Below are 14,658 nucleotides of genomic sequence, written 5' to 3' on the forward strand. Positions count from 1 at the left end.
TATTTTTAATAGAGACAAGATTTCACCGTGTTAGCCAGGATGGTCTCGAACTCCTGACCTTGTGATCCGCCCACCTCAGCCTCTCAAAGTGCTGGGATTGCAGGTGTGAGTCACTGCACCCGACAGAGATTTTACGTTTTTAATCTAATCCCTTTTGCAATCCAAAACCAAGAAACCAAGGGAGCCCTGACCTTTACCCTTAGCCTCAATGTACTCTAATGGGAAATCAGAAAAACATTTATGAAAATAATTTAGGTCACAGCAAATCATATTCCTCCTATGCTACAGTTAGACAAATATGAACACTGCTGCAATCAAAGAAAGACCTTTGAGGCAAAGGTCAGATTTATTTCCTGCTGCTGGACCGAGTGTTCTTTGGTGTATGATATCGGAATATGAGAAGAAAACAGAGGGCCGGGGCCGGGCACGGTGGCTCACGCCTGTAATCCCAGCACTTTGGGAGGCTGAGGCGGGCGGATCATGAGGTCAGCAGATCGAGACCGTCCTGGCTAACACGGTGAAACCCCGTCTCTACTAAAAACACAAAAAATTAGCCAGGCCTGGTGGCGGGAGCCTGAGGTCCCAGCTACTCGGGAGGCTGAGGCAAGAGAATGGTGTGAACCCGGAAGGCGGAGCTTGCAGTGAGCCGAGATGGCGCCACTGCACTCCAGCCTGGGTGGCAGAGCGAGATTCTGTCTCAAAAAAAAAAAAGGCCGGGCGCGGTGGCTCAAGCCTGTAATCCCAGCAATTTGGGAGGCTGAGATGAGCAGATCACGAGGTCAGGAGATCGAGACCATCCTGGCTAACACGGTGAAACCCCGTCTCTACTAAAAAATACAAAAAACTAGCCGGGCGAAGTGGCGGTGCCTGTAGTCCCAGCTACTCGGGAGGCTGAGGCAGGAGAACGGTGTGAACCCGGAAGGCGGAGATTGCAGTGAGCTGAGATCCGGCCACTGCACTCCAGCCTGGGTGACAGAGCGAGACTCCGTCTCAAGAAAAAAAAAAAAAAAAAAAAAGAGGACTGGGCCCAGTGGCTCACAACAGTTTGGGAGGCTGAAGTGGGAAGATCCCTTGAGTCCAGAAGTTTGAGACTAGCCTGGGAAGACCACTAGGCCCTGTTAAAAAAAAAAAAAAAAAAAAAAAAAACTAATTAGAAGAAAAAAAGGAAATAAACAAAGAGGCCTCTTTTAGCAGAGATGACAGAGTCAGACATAAAAAGCACGAAGGGATGCCAGAAATGTGGTGCTACACCAAATGTCCCCCTTACTTGCGATCACTAACGTGGTCTAGAGGTTTGCCAGTGGAGATTTGCTCTTTTGAGGTAGGGGATTACGCCCCATTAAAAACAGGATGCACCTAGAAGAACAGAGGGTGGAGAGGCACACAAAAGTCCTTAGGGAGTGCTTTACCACTAATGCACTGGGGATCCTTAAGGGGAGGTAGGGAAGTACAAGTCTCACTTCTTGAGAAATGGCTAAAATGGGGTTTTAAAGGCATACTCTGAGCATTAGCACTCTTTAGGCAGGAAGATATTGGTCAGGGCTGCTTGGTAAGGATGTTCAGGTTGTGCACTCTACAGATGCACATTTATCACAGCCAGGGTCTCCTGCAGAGGCCCTGATGGCAGTTTTCGGAAGGTAAGGTCCACCTGTATGAGAGATAGAGGCATAAAATATACGTAGATGAAGGGAGTCCCTTCCTACTTGGCAAAGTATGTCTTTATCTGTACTACCTAACCCAGAACAATACATAACTAAGTGTTCAAAGGATGATTTTTATAGTGTCAATGTGAAAGTATCTTTTATTCTAGTGCCTTTGCTTTAAAAACCAGTATAAGGCTGGGCATGGTGGCTCATGCCTGAAATCCCAGCACTTTGGGAGGCCAAGGCAGGCGGATCACGAGGTCAGGAGATCAAGACCATCCTGGTCAACATGGTGAAACCCTGTCTCTACAAAAAGTACAAAAATTAGCCAGGTGTGGTGGCACATGCCTGTAATCCCTGCTACTAGGGAGGCTGAGGCAGGAGAATTGCTTGAACCCTGGAGACAGAGGCTGCAGCAAGCTGAGATTGTGCCACTGGCCTCCAGCCTGGGTAACAGAGTAAGACTCCATCTCAAAACAAACAAACAAACAAACAAACAACAACAACAACAACAAACAGTATAATAGAAGCTTGGGCCACCAGTCTCATCCAGGCCACACTAGGGTCAGTGACTGTGAGAGCTTCAGATTCAGGTTTTTGGTGGAATCTGTTTGGTGTGCCAGAAATATGCCTTGCACCTGTTTACAGGGATGGAGGAGTGAGGACTGATGGGGGCCAGAGATCCAAAGTTCTTGTATCTCCTTAAGAAGTTGTAGGAGCAAGCAGAGCAGTCTGAAATTGTAATTGAGAACAGAAGACCCTGCAGGTGGGCATATTTGCACACACGGCTTGTGTGGGCGTGGGTGTGGGTGTGTGGATGGGCAACATTGAAGAGGATATGAAAGGTGATTCAAAAGTCAACAGGTCGAATATGGAAATGCTAGGAGGACATCTTCATGTATCTACTGTAGAGTACAACTTTCAGTTTATGGAAAATGTCCAGCTCTTTTAGAAGGTAAACATTTTCTGTGAGCTCTTGAATATACATTTTATGGTGCCTTATACATTTTTTAACTTTCAAAACTCTGGGTTGGGTAGTTATCAGTACCATCTTCACAAATTCTGGATTCTTCTGGATGTTCTTGACTATTCTGGGAAGATTGGCGTGTTTGTTCTCCATCTGCCTTGTACTGAGGTCTGCAGACTTAAGGGATGTTACAAGGTTTCAATTTGCTGTGTGCGTTAGCAACTGCTGGAAACTACCCTGCCAAATGTGTCATAGACACAAGAGGGCGATGTGCGCTCAAACGTCAACCTGGCCGAGGAAAAGGAATTCATCCTTCAGGAATTTTGGGCTGAATTCCCAGACCTAAAAAAGATTAACAAAGTGTGTTTGGGAGGGGCAAAACTCACGCTGAAACCTAATCAAAGAGGCAGGATGTGATGTCAGAGTGTGGAGACAGCCTGGCAGGACCTTGGAGGGGATTCTTATCCTTGGGTTCAGAACTGGGCAGTACTCTAGGCTAATGATCATTATAATCAAGACTCGTCCTCTGTCTGGACATTCAGAAAAGACAGACTTCAAGGCTGCAGAGAATCAGTGGCTGTCTTGGTCTCTGATTACAAAACCTTATTCTGAGAAAGCCCCTCATTCACTGGAGGAAAACTGGCTGTGCACTTGTTACATGCCAGACATGAGTCTTGTAGGGGCTAAGAATTCAGCTCTGAGTAAGACAGCCGAGGCCACTGCCCTCTGGAAGCGTCAGTGACCCTTGGCATGTACTCCCATCTATTTGTTTCTTTTCTCTCTGAGCCAGTCCAAACCAGCAGTGTCTACATCATCTATTCTTATTCTGAAAGAGAATGCAAGTCACACATTCATGGCTGTGGGCCACATTTTTTTAGAGATACCATCTGGTTCCAGTTTTTCTGACTGTTTGTGGAGAGTGGTGATTCCAACAATCTTCTACCAAATGTAAGGGAGTGATAGAAGTGTTTAGTGTTTGCCACAGAGATATCTCTTACTTGGCCTGATCTCAGTGCACCGCTTTTTGGGTTTACTCGACAAATTGGACAATGCTCAGCCCCTCTTCCATGGACTCTTTCCTAATCTCTTTAGCCAAGGTTACACTGTGACTCCTCAAAGTCTCCGTATATCACAGCACTTTTGTGGGAGACCAATGCTACTTCAAATCTCTGCCAATAGCACCATGTTTCCTTTCATTGCCAGCTTTTTAGGACTCTAAAGCCTACTTGGCCATTAGCTTTTTTTTTTTTTTTTTTTTTTTTTGAGACAGGGTCTCACTCTGTTGCCCAGGCTGGAGAGTAGTGGTGCAGTCACAGCTCACTGCAGCCTCAACCTCTTGGGCTCAAGTGATCTTTCCACCTCAGTCCCCCAAGTAGCTGGGACTACAGGTTCTCACAACCACACCCAACTAATCTTTGTATTTTTTGTAGACACAGGATTTCGTGATGTTGCCCAGGTTGGTCTCAAATTCCTGAGCTCAAGAGATCCTCCCATTTTGGCCTCCCGAAGTGCTGGGATTACAGACATGAGCCACTGTGCCCAGACTAGCTATTTTTAAAATTGGAGTTTGAGGAAGGAGGAACAGAAAGGCTGCTTCTGCTTAGTAAATGACTCCCCACCGCCAACACACGTACCCAGTGGATGGCAACACCCATGAAAGTCCTTTTGTCCTGCTGGGAATGATGGATTCCAAACTCTACAGGACTCTGCACTAGTCAGCATCTGCTCTTCCCTCTTGAGTCAGAGCAGCCTGGGGTATATCATAGGCATCTTGAGGCTCACCTTCTACAGAAGGTCAGAGAGCACAGCAAAAATAGCTTTCTTGCTGTGACCTAATACATAAACCCCAGCCCACTTCCGTCTGTCAGATGGGAGCACGCCCCTGTCCTCGGGTTGTTTTTCCGCTGTCGCAACAGGCTGTTCTGCCGTTAATCCTTTCCTGTAATTCCTGTCACCTCCCTCGATCTTGCAATTCTCTGGCCCAGTGGCCTTTACAGGGGGTCATTACTGGGACACGGGGAACCAATGTGCGGTAAAAAATGCAACCTGACAGCAACATGTTCCTCGCCAAAAGTGGGACTCTTGGGTTTTGTGTGTGTCAACTCAGAAGAAGCGACAAAAAGACCCCACCATGTGTTGGATGAGGATGGAAATTGGGTGCAGTGACTACAAGGTGCTTTGATTAGGTGAATCCGTTGGTAGTAAGAAGGAAGAGATTTTCAAGGTGCTTGGCCTTTCGCTTTGGCTTACTTTAGGTGAACAGTCCCAATTCTGTCAGGCGTGCATCTCTTAGTCCGTCAGCTCCGTGTCTCTTGCCAGCATGCTTCTCTCTATCCATCAGGCAGAATTTTCAGATGTTGTCTTTCCTGTCAGGAAAAGTTTAATTCATCATTTTCCTCAGGCCTTGAAAAAATTTTTACAGGAAAAAATGGTGGTGGTGGGTTGGGGGTGGGGGGTTATGACAAATACATTTACAGATTTTTCTTCACATATAATTTAAAAATTGCCTATTTTTGCCAGGCACAGTGGTTCAAACCTGTAATCCCAGCACTTTGGGAGGCCGAGGCAGGTGGATGACCAGAGATCAGGAGTTCAAGACCAGCCTGGCCAACATGAAACCCCGTCTGTACTAAAAATACAAACTTAGCTGGGCATGGTGGTGGCACACTCCTGTAATCCCAGTTACTTGTGAGGCTGAGGTAGGAGAAGCCCTTTAACCCGGGAGGTGGAGGTTGCAGTGAGCCAAGATCACGCCACTGCACTCCAGCCTGGGCAACAGAGCAAGACTCCATCTCAAAAAAAAACAAAAAACAAACAAAAAAACCCTTAATTTTGAGTAGGTAATACATACACACAGCACAAAAGTCAAAAGGTTCATACAAATGGAAAAAACTCCATACTCTCTTCCCCTCCATTCCCCAGGCACCCAGCTGCACTCCACAGAGGCAACCCTGGGTACTAGGGGTTTACATCTTTCTAGAGACTGTCTCTGTATAAATTAGCAGAGATAGTCTTCATATGCCTTTTGAGAGCATCTTTTTAAAATTTCTAAATCTAGGTTAGTTCAGAAAAGCAATATATTAAATATACATTAAAATATACTCAATGTGACCGGTCATGGTGGCTCACCCCTGTAATCTCAGCACGTTGGGAGGATGAGGTGGGAGGATGACTTGAGGTCAGGAGTTTAAGACAAGCCTGGTCAACATGGCAAAACCCTGTCCCTATTAAAAATACAAAATTAGCCAGGCAACGAGCCGGATGTGGTGGCGCACGCCTGTAATCCCAGCTACTTGGGAGGCTGAGGCAGGAGAATTGCTTGAACCTGGAGGTGGAGGTTGCAGTGAGCTGAGATTGTGCCATTGCACTCCATCCTGGGTGACAGAGTGAGACTCTGTCTCAAAAACAAAAAAAGAAAGAAAGTATATACATATACACACACATATATTCAATGTATTGAATGGTCTGTCCAGTTGAAGCCCTGATTCTAGACTAGATAATTTGTTGGCTTTCTATTAGATCACACTAGCAGAAATGTGACTGGACTTATAATCAGTTTGGAAGCATTGTGGATACTTGGGAGTCTGATGTTTCTTATCCCTTAACATTCAGCTCATCTTTCCTGAGTTATACCTCTTAGTCATTTCCCTTTGAAATTAAGAGAAGGGCCCCAAATCTTAAAAATGGAAGAATACAGCTGGGCATGGTGGCTCACACCTGTAATCCCAGCACTTCAGGAGGCTGAGGCAGGCAAATCACCTGAGGTCAGGAGTTCGAGACCAGTCTGGCCAACATGGTGAAACCCCATCTCTACTAAAAATACAAATATTAGCCGGGCATGGTAGCGCACACCTGTAATCCCAGCTACTTGGGAGGCTGAGGCAGGAGACTGGCTTGAACCTGGGAGGCGGAGGTTGCAGTCAGCTGAGATCACACCACTGCACTTCAGCCTGGGTGACAGAGTGAGATCCATCTCAAAAAAAAAAAAAAAAAAAAAAAAAAAGGAGGGATAGAAGGTCTTGTGTTAAGACATAGGAGAAAAGTTAGTTGAGAATCTCACTGGCCACACCCCAAGAGTGGACATTTGGCTATTGGGGGTACATTGGGTGGTCTAGGGAATTGGCTGGGTCTGGGACATACTCGTTATGCTCATGAAACTTAGAGTAGAACAGAACAGCAGCAGCTGCTATAACGACGCGAAAGGTCCTTTGATGAATTTTAATACCTGGATGCATAAATATTTGTGTTTGATACTTTTAGGCATCTGAAAGAAGTGTATGATTTCCCTGCTAAGGGATTGGCCTCAGGAACAGACGCACCCAGTGTTGAAATTCTCCGCAGCCTTGTGAGAGGCAGCGATTCTTGTGCATCTGCCCTCTGCCTGTGTTGGAGCTGCTAAATTGTAAGAATGGTAAAATGCTTGTAAAAACCTTCAGCTCCATAAATATTTTAAAATTTAAATTTAATTTTGTTTTAGAGATGGGGTCTTGCTCTATTGCCCAGGCTAGTCTCAAACTCTTGGGCTCAAACCATCCTCCCATGTCAGCCTCCAGAGTAGCTGGCACTACAGGCACAGGTCACCATACCTTGCTTTGCTCTTTATTTTTTTTTTCTTTTTTTTTGAGATGGACTCTTCCTCTGTCACTCTAGTGTGCAGTGGCACAATATCAGCTCACTGCAACCTCTACTTCCCAGGTTCCAGCGATTCTCCTGCCTCAGCCTCCCGAATTGTTGGGATTACAGGCATGTGCCACCATGCTTGGCTAATTTTTGTATTTTTAGCAGAGAGGGGGATTCACCACGTTGGGCAGGCTGGTCTCGAACTCCTGACCTTAGGTGATCCACCCACCTTGGCGTCCCAAAGTGCTGGGATTACAAGTGTGAGCCACCGTGCCTGGCCAGCTCTTTAAATCTTAGCCTAGTAACTCCCTGACTAACTTCTCAGCTGCTTTGCTCAGTTTAACCATTTCTGACTGAATGCTTTATTTATAGGTTGACAATTCTCGGTACCCCTAGTCAGCCAAATGTGTCTCTCTCCACAACAGAAACCCACCTTCTCGTGGCTGCAAGCTGTGCAGCTGAAGAGGAATTCTGGAGAAAGAAGGAGAATCCTTTTGTCTGGGTCTATTAATGCTACGCAATGTGTCTGAGTTCTTGGAGGGAGACATGTCTATTTCTTCCTCATTCCCTCCCACTGACTATACAGGAGAAAGTGTATGGAGCTTACTTCAGAAAAATTATTAAGTCCCAAAGATGTGGAGCGTTTTGAATTTTATTCAAGTCCAACCTTGCAGGGCAACAACTCAACACAGCCATCCCTGCTCTTTCAGGGGAAGCCACAAGTGTGGGAAGACAGGCAGCTAAGTCTAGGGCACAAATTAGTCATATTGTCTCCTTAGATCCTGAGGGCCTGCGTAACCCTCAAGGTTTCCTGGTGTCATCTTAAGGTGCTAGTTATTCCATTCTGGCTGCCTTTTGATTCATTTGGTTTTCTGCCCACAGGCAAGCAGAGGCGAAACCAACCTGCCAACTCTTACCTCAAACCCATTGAGAGAGACCTGGGGATTTCCTAGGGTTTTATTTTTACCTATTGCTCCCCAAGCAGAAGTTCCATTACACAGAAGCGTTTCTTTTTTCTTTTTTATTTTTGAGATAGAGTCTTACTCTGTCACCCAGGCTGTCATGCAGTGGCACCATCTCGGCTCACTGCAACGTCTGTCTTCCGGGTTCAAGAGACTCTCATGCCTCATCCTCTCGAGTAGCTGGGATTACAGGTGTGTGCCACCACATCCAGCAAATGTTGTATTTTTAGTAGAGACGGGGTTTCGCCATGTTGGCTAGTCTGGTCCCCAACTCCTGACTTCAAGTGATCTGCCCACCTCAGCCTCCCAAAGTGCTGGGATTACAGGCATGAGCCACCGTGCCCGGCCACACAGAAGCATTTCTCAGTGCCTAGTCTAGTTCGCATATCAACTATTAGGGAATAAAGAACCCATCAAGACCTTGCATTGGACTCCCCGGGTGGAATGACATGTGCCTATCAAGGCCAGCGCCCCTTGAAACCCACCTCTTATTTCTGTTGGCACTGCTCCCACCCAGACAGAAATGAGTTAGAGTGAGGCATTCTCCCTAGTAACCATGGGAAGTAGGATTTTTCCCTGCAGAGGAGCAAAGGAATAGAGGAATGAATATCTTTGACTCCTACTCCTATTCACCTTATGGGAGTCTTCTCTGATCCCCACAGCTAAAACACCACCACTTCTACTGCATTCATCTTCATGCTCTTATCCGGCTTTATCTTTCCTGTCTTTTCCCCCACCAACACTTACCTCCCCCCGCCCTAGAATGTGAGTCCCCTGAGCACCAGATTTTTCTAATTAATTTACTGCTGTATCCTCAGTGCCCCAAACAGTACCTGTCCCGTTTCTGAGTGCACACAAAAAAATACCTGTTAAACAAATAGGGGACCTCTACTATTGCCAGGCGCTGTGTCAGATGCTGCGCATACACTATACATGTGACACAGGTAGGTGTTAGTGACATCATTCTACAGATGAAGAACCCAGGGAGTAAGAAAGGAGGTCACAAGGAGGTCACGTAACTTCCTCAAGGTCACACACTTAGTAAATAGTTGAGCATTTACTGCCTCTAGAAGGTCTACCCTCTAGAACTCAATCCCTTTTGTCAAATGCAAGAGCTAAAGAAATGTAGGGTAGAGTGTGTTTCACTCTTAAAACCCTCTCAGTTTTCTACCTAGGTAGAATTTAGGAAAACAGAAGGGATGGCAAATATACACACACACACACACACACACACACACACATACAGATACAGAGAAAACCTTCTTGAGGGTTACAACTCAAACAAGCACAGCCCAATACAAAATACTCTGAACTGAAATCAAACGACAATTCTCAGTATCTCAGAGGGTTTGATTAGTTTACTTAAAGTTTTTCAATCATCCCGTGTGCATTTACTGAGGCCCTCGTATGTGCCAGGCTCTGGGCTAAGTGCTCCAATACTAAGAGAAAGGTGGGAGACTTAGCCCTGTTGGATCTACTGTCCACCTAAGAACAATGAACCCAAGAGGTGTAAGAGACCAGGATTTCTGAAGAATACAGAAGAAATATTCAGTGTGCTTGGAGAGCAAGTGAAAGAGGGTCTGGCATAGACTATGGGGCAGGGAGAGTAGGTCAGGGAAGACTGGCCTGAGGAAATGGTTTTAGAATGGAACTAAACTTACCCTGGAGATTATAGTTGTCGAAGAAAAGCAAATCATAAACAGCCAGGACACACAACACAGACGGTACAGACACTGACAAGAGGAAACCGGAAGGAGGCGATTAGATTCATGGGCAGGAGCTCAGAGGAGAGGTATGGGCTGGAACTGTATATTTGGAAGTCATTGGCTTACAGAGGGTAATTGAAATTGTAGGTGTCGATGAGATCATCTTGGAAAAAAATTATACAGCAAGAAAAGAAGGGAGTCCAGCACTGAGCTTTAAGGAAGCCTAACACGTAGTGGCTGGGAAGGGGAGGAGTTACCAGCCAAGATGCCCGGGAAGGGGCGGGCCAGAGAGGCAGGAGGAAATGCAGGAATTGTGGCCACGTGAAACCCAGGGGAGAAAGGTTCTCAAAGGAATCACGTGTGCAGAGCCAGCACTGCTGGGGGGCCAGAGATAGGGGGACGCGGAGATGAACAGGTGACAAGGAGGCCATAGGTGACCCTGGGGAAAGGTCCTTAGGTGGCATGATATGAGCAAAAGTCTGATGACAGGCAGACGAGAAAGGGTGGGAAGGGAGGGAATGGAGATGGTATCACCCAGTGGTCTGCAAACCAGGACCCACACACCAAATCTGGTTGGAGGCCTATTTATTTATTTATGATGTATTTATTTATTTTGCAAGGGCCTGTTCTTGTAAAGGAGATTTCACTGGAACCCAGCCACACTCATTCACTTACATACATATTATGGGCTGAATTTTATCCTCCTCCTCCACACTCAATTTTTTAAATTGTGTATATTTAAGGTATAAAACATGATGTTTTGATATACACAAACATAGGAAAATGATTTCCTTTTTTAAAAATTTTAATCAGGCCAAAAGAGAGAGAAAAAAGAATAAATGTTCTTATAGTGAAATAATTCCTACAGTCAAGCAAATTAACACATTTCCTCATCTCATATAGCTACCTTTCTGTGTGTGGTAGAAGTACCTAACAACTGCTCTCTTAGCAAATTTCCAGTATACAATACGTTATTATTATTATTATTATTAGAGACAGGGTCTCACTCTGTTGCCCAGGCTGGAGTGCAATGACAGTCATGGCTCACACTGCCACTTGAAACTCCTGGCCTCTAGTGATCCTCCCGCCTCAGTGTTCTGAGTAGCCAGGACTACAGGAATGTGCCACCACACCTGGCTAATTTATTTTTAAATTTATGTTATATCTTTTGTAGAGACGGGAATGTCTATATATTGCCTAGGCTGGTCTCGAACTTCTGGCTTCAAGCAATCCTCCTGTCTCAGCCTCCCAAAGTGCTAGGATTATAGGCGCAAGCCACTGTGCCCGGCCACAATACAATATTATTATTAACCAGAGTGTTTCTCCCAAACTAATATGCTGAAGTCCTAACTCCAGTGCCTTAGAATGTGACTATATCTGGAGACAGAGACAGGGTCTTTAGAGAGGTGAATAAGTTAAAATGTGGTCATTAAGGTGGGCCCTCATCCTGATAAAGAGGGGGAGATTAGGACAGACACACACAGAAGGCAGGCCATGTGAAGACACAGGGAGAAGGTGACCATCGGCAAGCCAAGGAGAGAGGCCTTAGGAGAAATCAACCTTACCAATACCTCGTTCTCCGACTTCCAGCCTCCAGGACTGTGAGGAAATACATTTATGTTGCTTACGGCACCCAGTCTGTGGTTCTTTGTTATGGCAGCCCTGGCAGCCCAATGGCTATTTTTGCACTACAACAGTTGCAGAATTGAGTAGTTACAACTGAGGCTACGTGGTGAGCAAGGCTAAAAAATATTCAGTAGCTGGCTCTTCATAGACATTGTTTGCCAAGGTTAGGCATGGTAGCTCACCTGTAATCCCAGCACTTTCAGAGGTCAAGGCTGGTGGATCGTTTGAGCCCAGGAGTTTAAGATCAGCCTGAGCAACATGGAGAAACCCCATCTCTACAAAAAATACCCGCCCCCACCAAAAAAAAATTAGGCATGCTGGCATGCACCTGTAGTCCCAGCTACTTAGGGAACTGAGGCAGGAGGATCACTTGAGCCTAGGAGACTGAGACTCCAGTGAGCCATGATCGTGCCACTGCACTCCAGCCTGGGCTACAGAGTGAGACCCTGTCTCAAAAAAAGAAAGAAAAAAAGAAAAAGAAATTATTTGCCAATCCCTGATACAGACAATTGTTTCAAGGTCATATACCTGGCACATCCCAGAGTCAGGATTTGAACCCCAGTCAGCATCAGTGACTCCTGTTCCCTGCCCTACCCCCTGGGAGCAGGCTGCTTCCCCTCAGCCAGGAGGGCTGGAGCTCAAAGAGTCAAGTCAGCATAGTTCTTTTCTTTTCTTCAGTTCATGCTCTGTCCTGTGGGCAGCTGTTGTGGGGAAATGCTGAGTCATAAATAATTCTTACATTAATGCCAAGGCAGCCGGAAGGGAAATGTCAGTAGGAAATGGTATTTCAAACAAGTACAAATTTCATAATTCAGTCAGTTTTTTAGACCATTTCTCACAGCAACATTTTCTTAACTTGAGTTTTGGTAAACTCATAATCATTCATAAATGTGGATACAACGTACCTTCATTTGGACATGTGACCCAGATATATACATGATATAGAATAGGCCAAACGGATCAGAGCAGAGAGGAACCATTGGTCTTGTGTAGAACGGACCCTTGTATCTTTACATCACCCACGACAATTAGAGTATTGACATTCACTGTTTGAGCTTATCATTGAGAAGCTCCGGGAAGCTTTGATTTCTACTAAACAGAATGGCTCGTTAGTGTAATTGGATCCTCCCAGAAATATATTGCAGAAGTCAGCCTTCACCATCAGCTTCATTCCCTTGAAGGCCTCTTCAAGGTAGTGCCCAGAGACACAGGGGTTGCCAATACCGGTGTCTGCAGGTCCCGGGCTAAGGAAGAAGCCAGTTAGGCACAGAAAACACCTTCCTCTACCCCATCGCCCACAGCCTATTGTGGTGATGAGGAAACACAGGCCAGCTGTTCCCAAATCTTCTGCTTTTTCACAAGAAGCCGGAAATCCAGATTGGATGTGAAATTTCCTAATTTCTAAATCTTGGCAACTAATTGAAATAAAAATTAAAACACAGAATTTTTTTTTTTTTTTTTTCCGCCTGTGGGTTGGACCCCACCCTAGGACCCCTGTTAATGACGCCTGCTCTGATGAGACTCCACGGCCGCGGTGAAGGGGAAGGGTGAAGGTCAAAATTAGTCTGAACTCACCGGTGTTCATCACTCCGCATCGCAAAACCCCGCTTCCACATATGGTCTTCCCCTGTGCATTTCTGTGGCTGTATCTGACTTACCCAGTCTCATACCCAGTTTTTCTCTTCCCTTTATTTCTGGATACTGAAATTCTTGAGGTTATTTAAGCCACGGCTGTTTTAAAATGTCAGCATCTGAACCTCATGTTCCCAAGCAAGGAACTGCTGGCTGAGTTGGGTCAGCAGGAAGGAATGGACTAGATTTTTCTGCCACCCTGACGATGTTTTCTAAACCTGGAGTGAGGCTTCCTGACTCTGTCTCTGCCACTCTTCACATAGGAGTTGCCAAGGAACAGATGAAGGGATACTAAAAATATAAGCTTTGCCATCTCTCTGTTCTTTTTTCTTTAAATCTTTTTTCCATAAATATGCCTCCCCTCTTGAATCTCCATTTGTTTTTCTCATTTGTTCAATCATTTATTCACTCAGTAAACATTTATGAAGCAAATAATGTGTGCCAAGTACCACCTTAGGTGCTGAGAGGGCCAAGACAAATCAGACTCGGTCCCTGCCAGTGAAGGGCCTATGTCTATGGTGAGTGAATGTTTGCATCCTCCTCAAATTCATATGTTGACATCCTAACCCCCAAGGTGATGCTATTAGGAGGCGGGGACTTTGGGAGGTGATTAGGTCACGAGGGCCTAACCCTTATTAATGGTATCAGTGCCTTATAAAAGAGATCCCAGAGAGCTCTGTTGTTCTCTTTCTGCCATGTGAGGGTATGAGGAGAAAGAGGCCATCTATGAACCAGAAATGGGCCCTCACCAGATGCCAAACCTACTAACACTTTGATCTTGGACCTCCCAACCTCCAGAACTATGTGAAATACATGTTTGTTGTTTAAGCCACCCCATTGATGATATTTTTGTTGTACAAGCCTAAAGGGACTAAGACATGTAGGTTCCTGGATGATCCAGAACTGAGGCCCAGGTATGTCCGGTGACCACCACTCCCACATACATAACCCTCACCACCCCCTCCTAGGTATGGTGAATTTGGCTTGAAAGAGTGGAAGTGAACAATAAATATTAAATTGAAAGGGATACCATGGAGTTCTCTAGGACAAAAAAAAATCGTCATGGTAGATTCCTTTAAACCAAGCAATAATTTTAGCAAAGGCATTACTAAAGTTTCTTTTTCTTTTTCTTAATGGACTTTATTATATTTTAGAGCAGTTTTAGGTTTACAGAAAATTTTTATTTATTTATTTATTTTTGTACATGAATAAGTTCTTTAGTGGTGATTTCTGAGATTTTGGTGCACCCATCACCTGAGCAGCACACACCATACCCAAAGTGTAGTTTTTTATCCCTTACCTGCCTCCCACCCTTTCCCCCGAGTCCTCAAAGTCCATTGTATCATTCTTATGCCTTTGTGTCCTCATAGCTTAGTTCCCTCATGGCAAAATTTTGAGGAGGGTAAAGAGAGTTTCTGTATTCCCCTTGCCACTGTACACAGCCTGCCTCACTATGAAATCTCACACCAGAGGACATATTGTTTACAATCAATGAACCTACA

At 45.3% G+C, this 14,658-nt stretch overlaps 1 long non-coding RNA gene across 1 annotated transcript; it reads right to left on the minus strand.

The window, feature by feature from the left end:
- Window positions 1–1,190: 1,190 nt before the first annotated feature.
- On the minus strand, window positions 1,191–13,239 carry LOC119625284 (uncharacterized). Its single transcript, XR_005241412.2, has 3 exons — window positions 13,100–13,239; window positions 4,861–4,976; window positions 1,191–2,952 (listed from the first exon to the last, which is right to left on the minus strand). It is a non-coding gene; the product is annotated as an uncharacterized lncRNA (long non-coding RNA).
- Window positions 13,240–14,658: the final 1,419 nt, after the last annotated feature.

The sequence above is a fragment of the Chlorocebus sabaeus genome, chromosome 10, assembly GCF_047675955.1.
Source record: "Chlorocebus sabaeus isolate Y175 chromosome 10, mChlSab1.0.hap1, whole genome shotgun sequence".
Classification (NCBI taxonomy): Eukaryota; Metazoa; Chordata; class Mammalia; order Primates; family Cercopithecidae; genus Chlorocebus; species Chlorocebus sabaeus.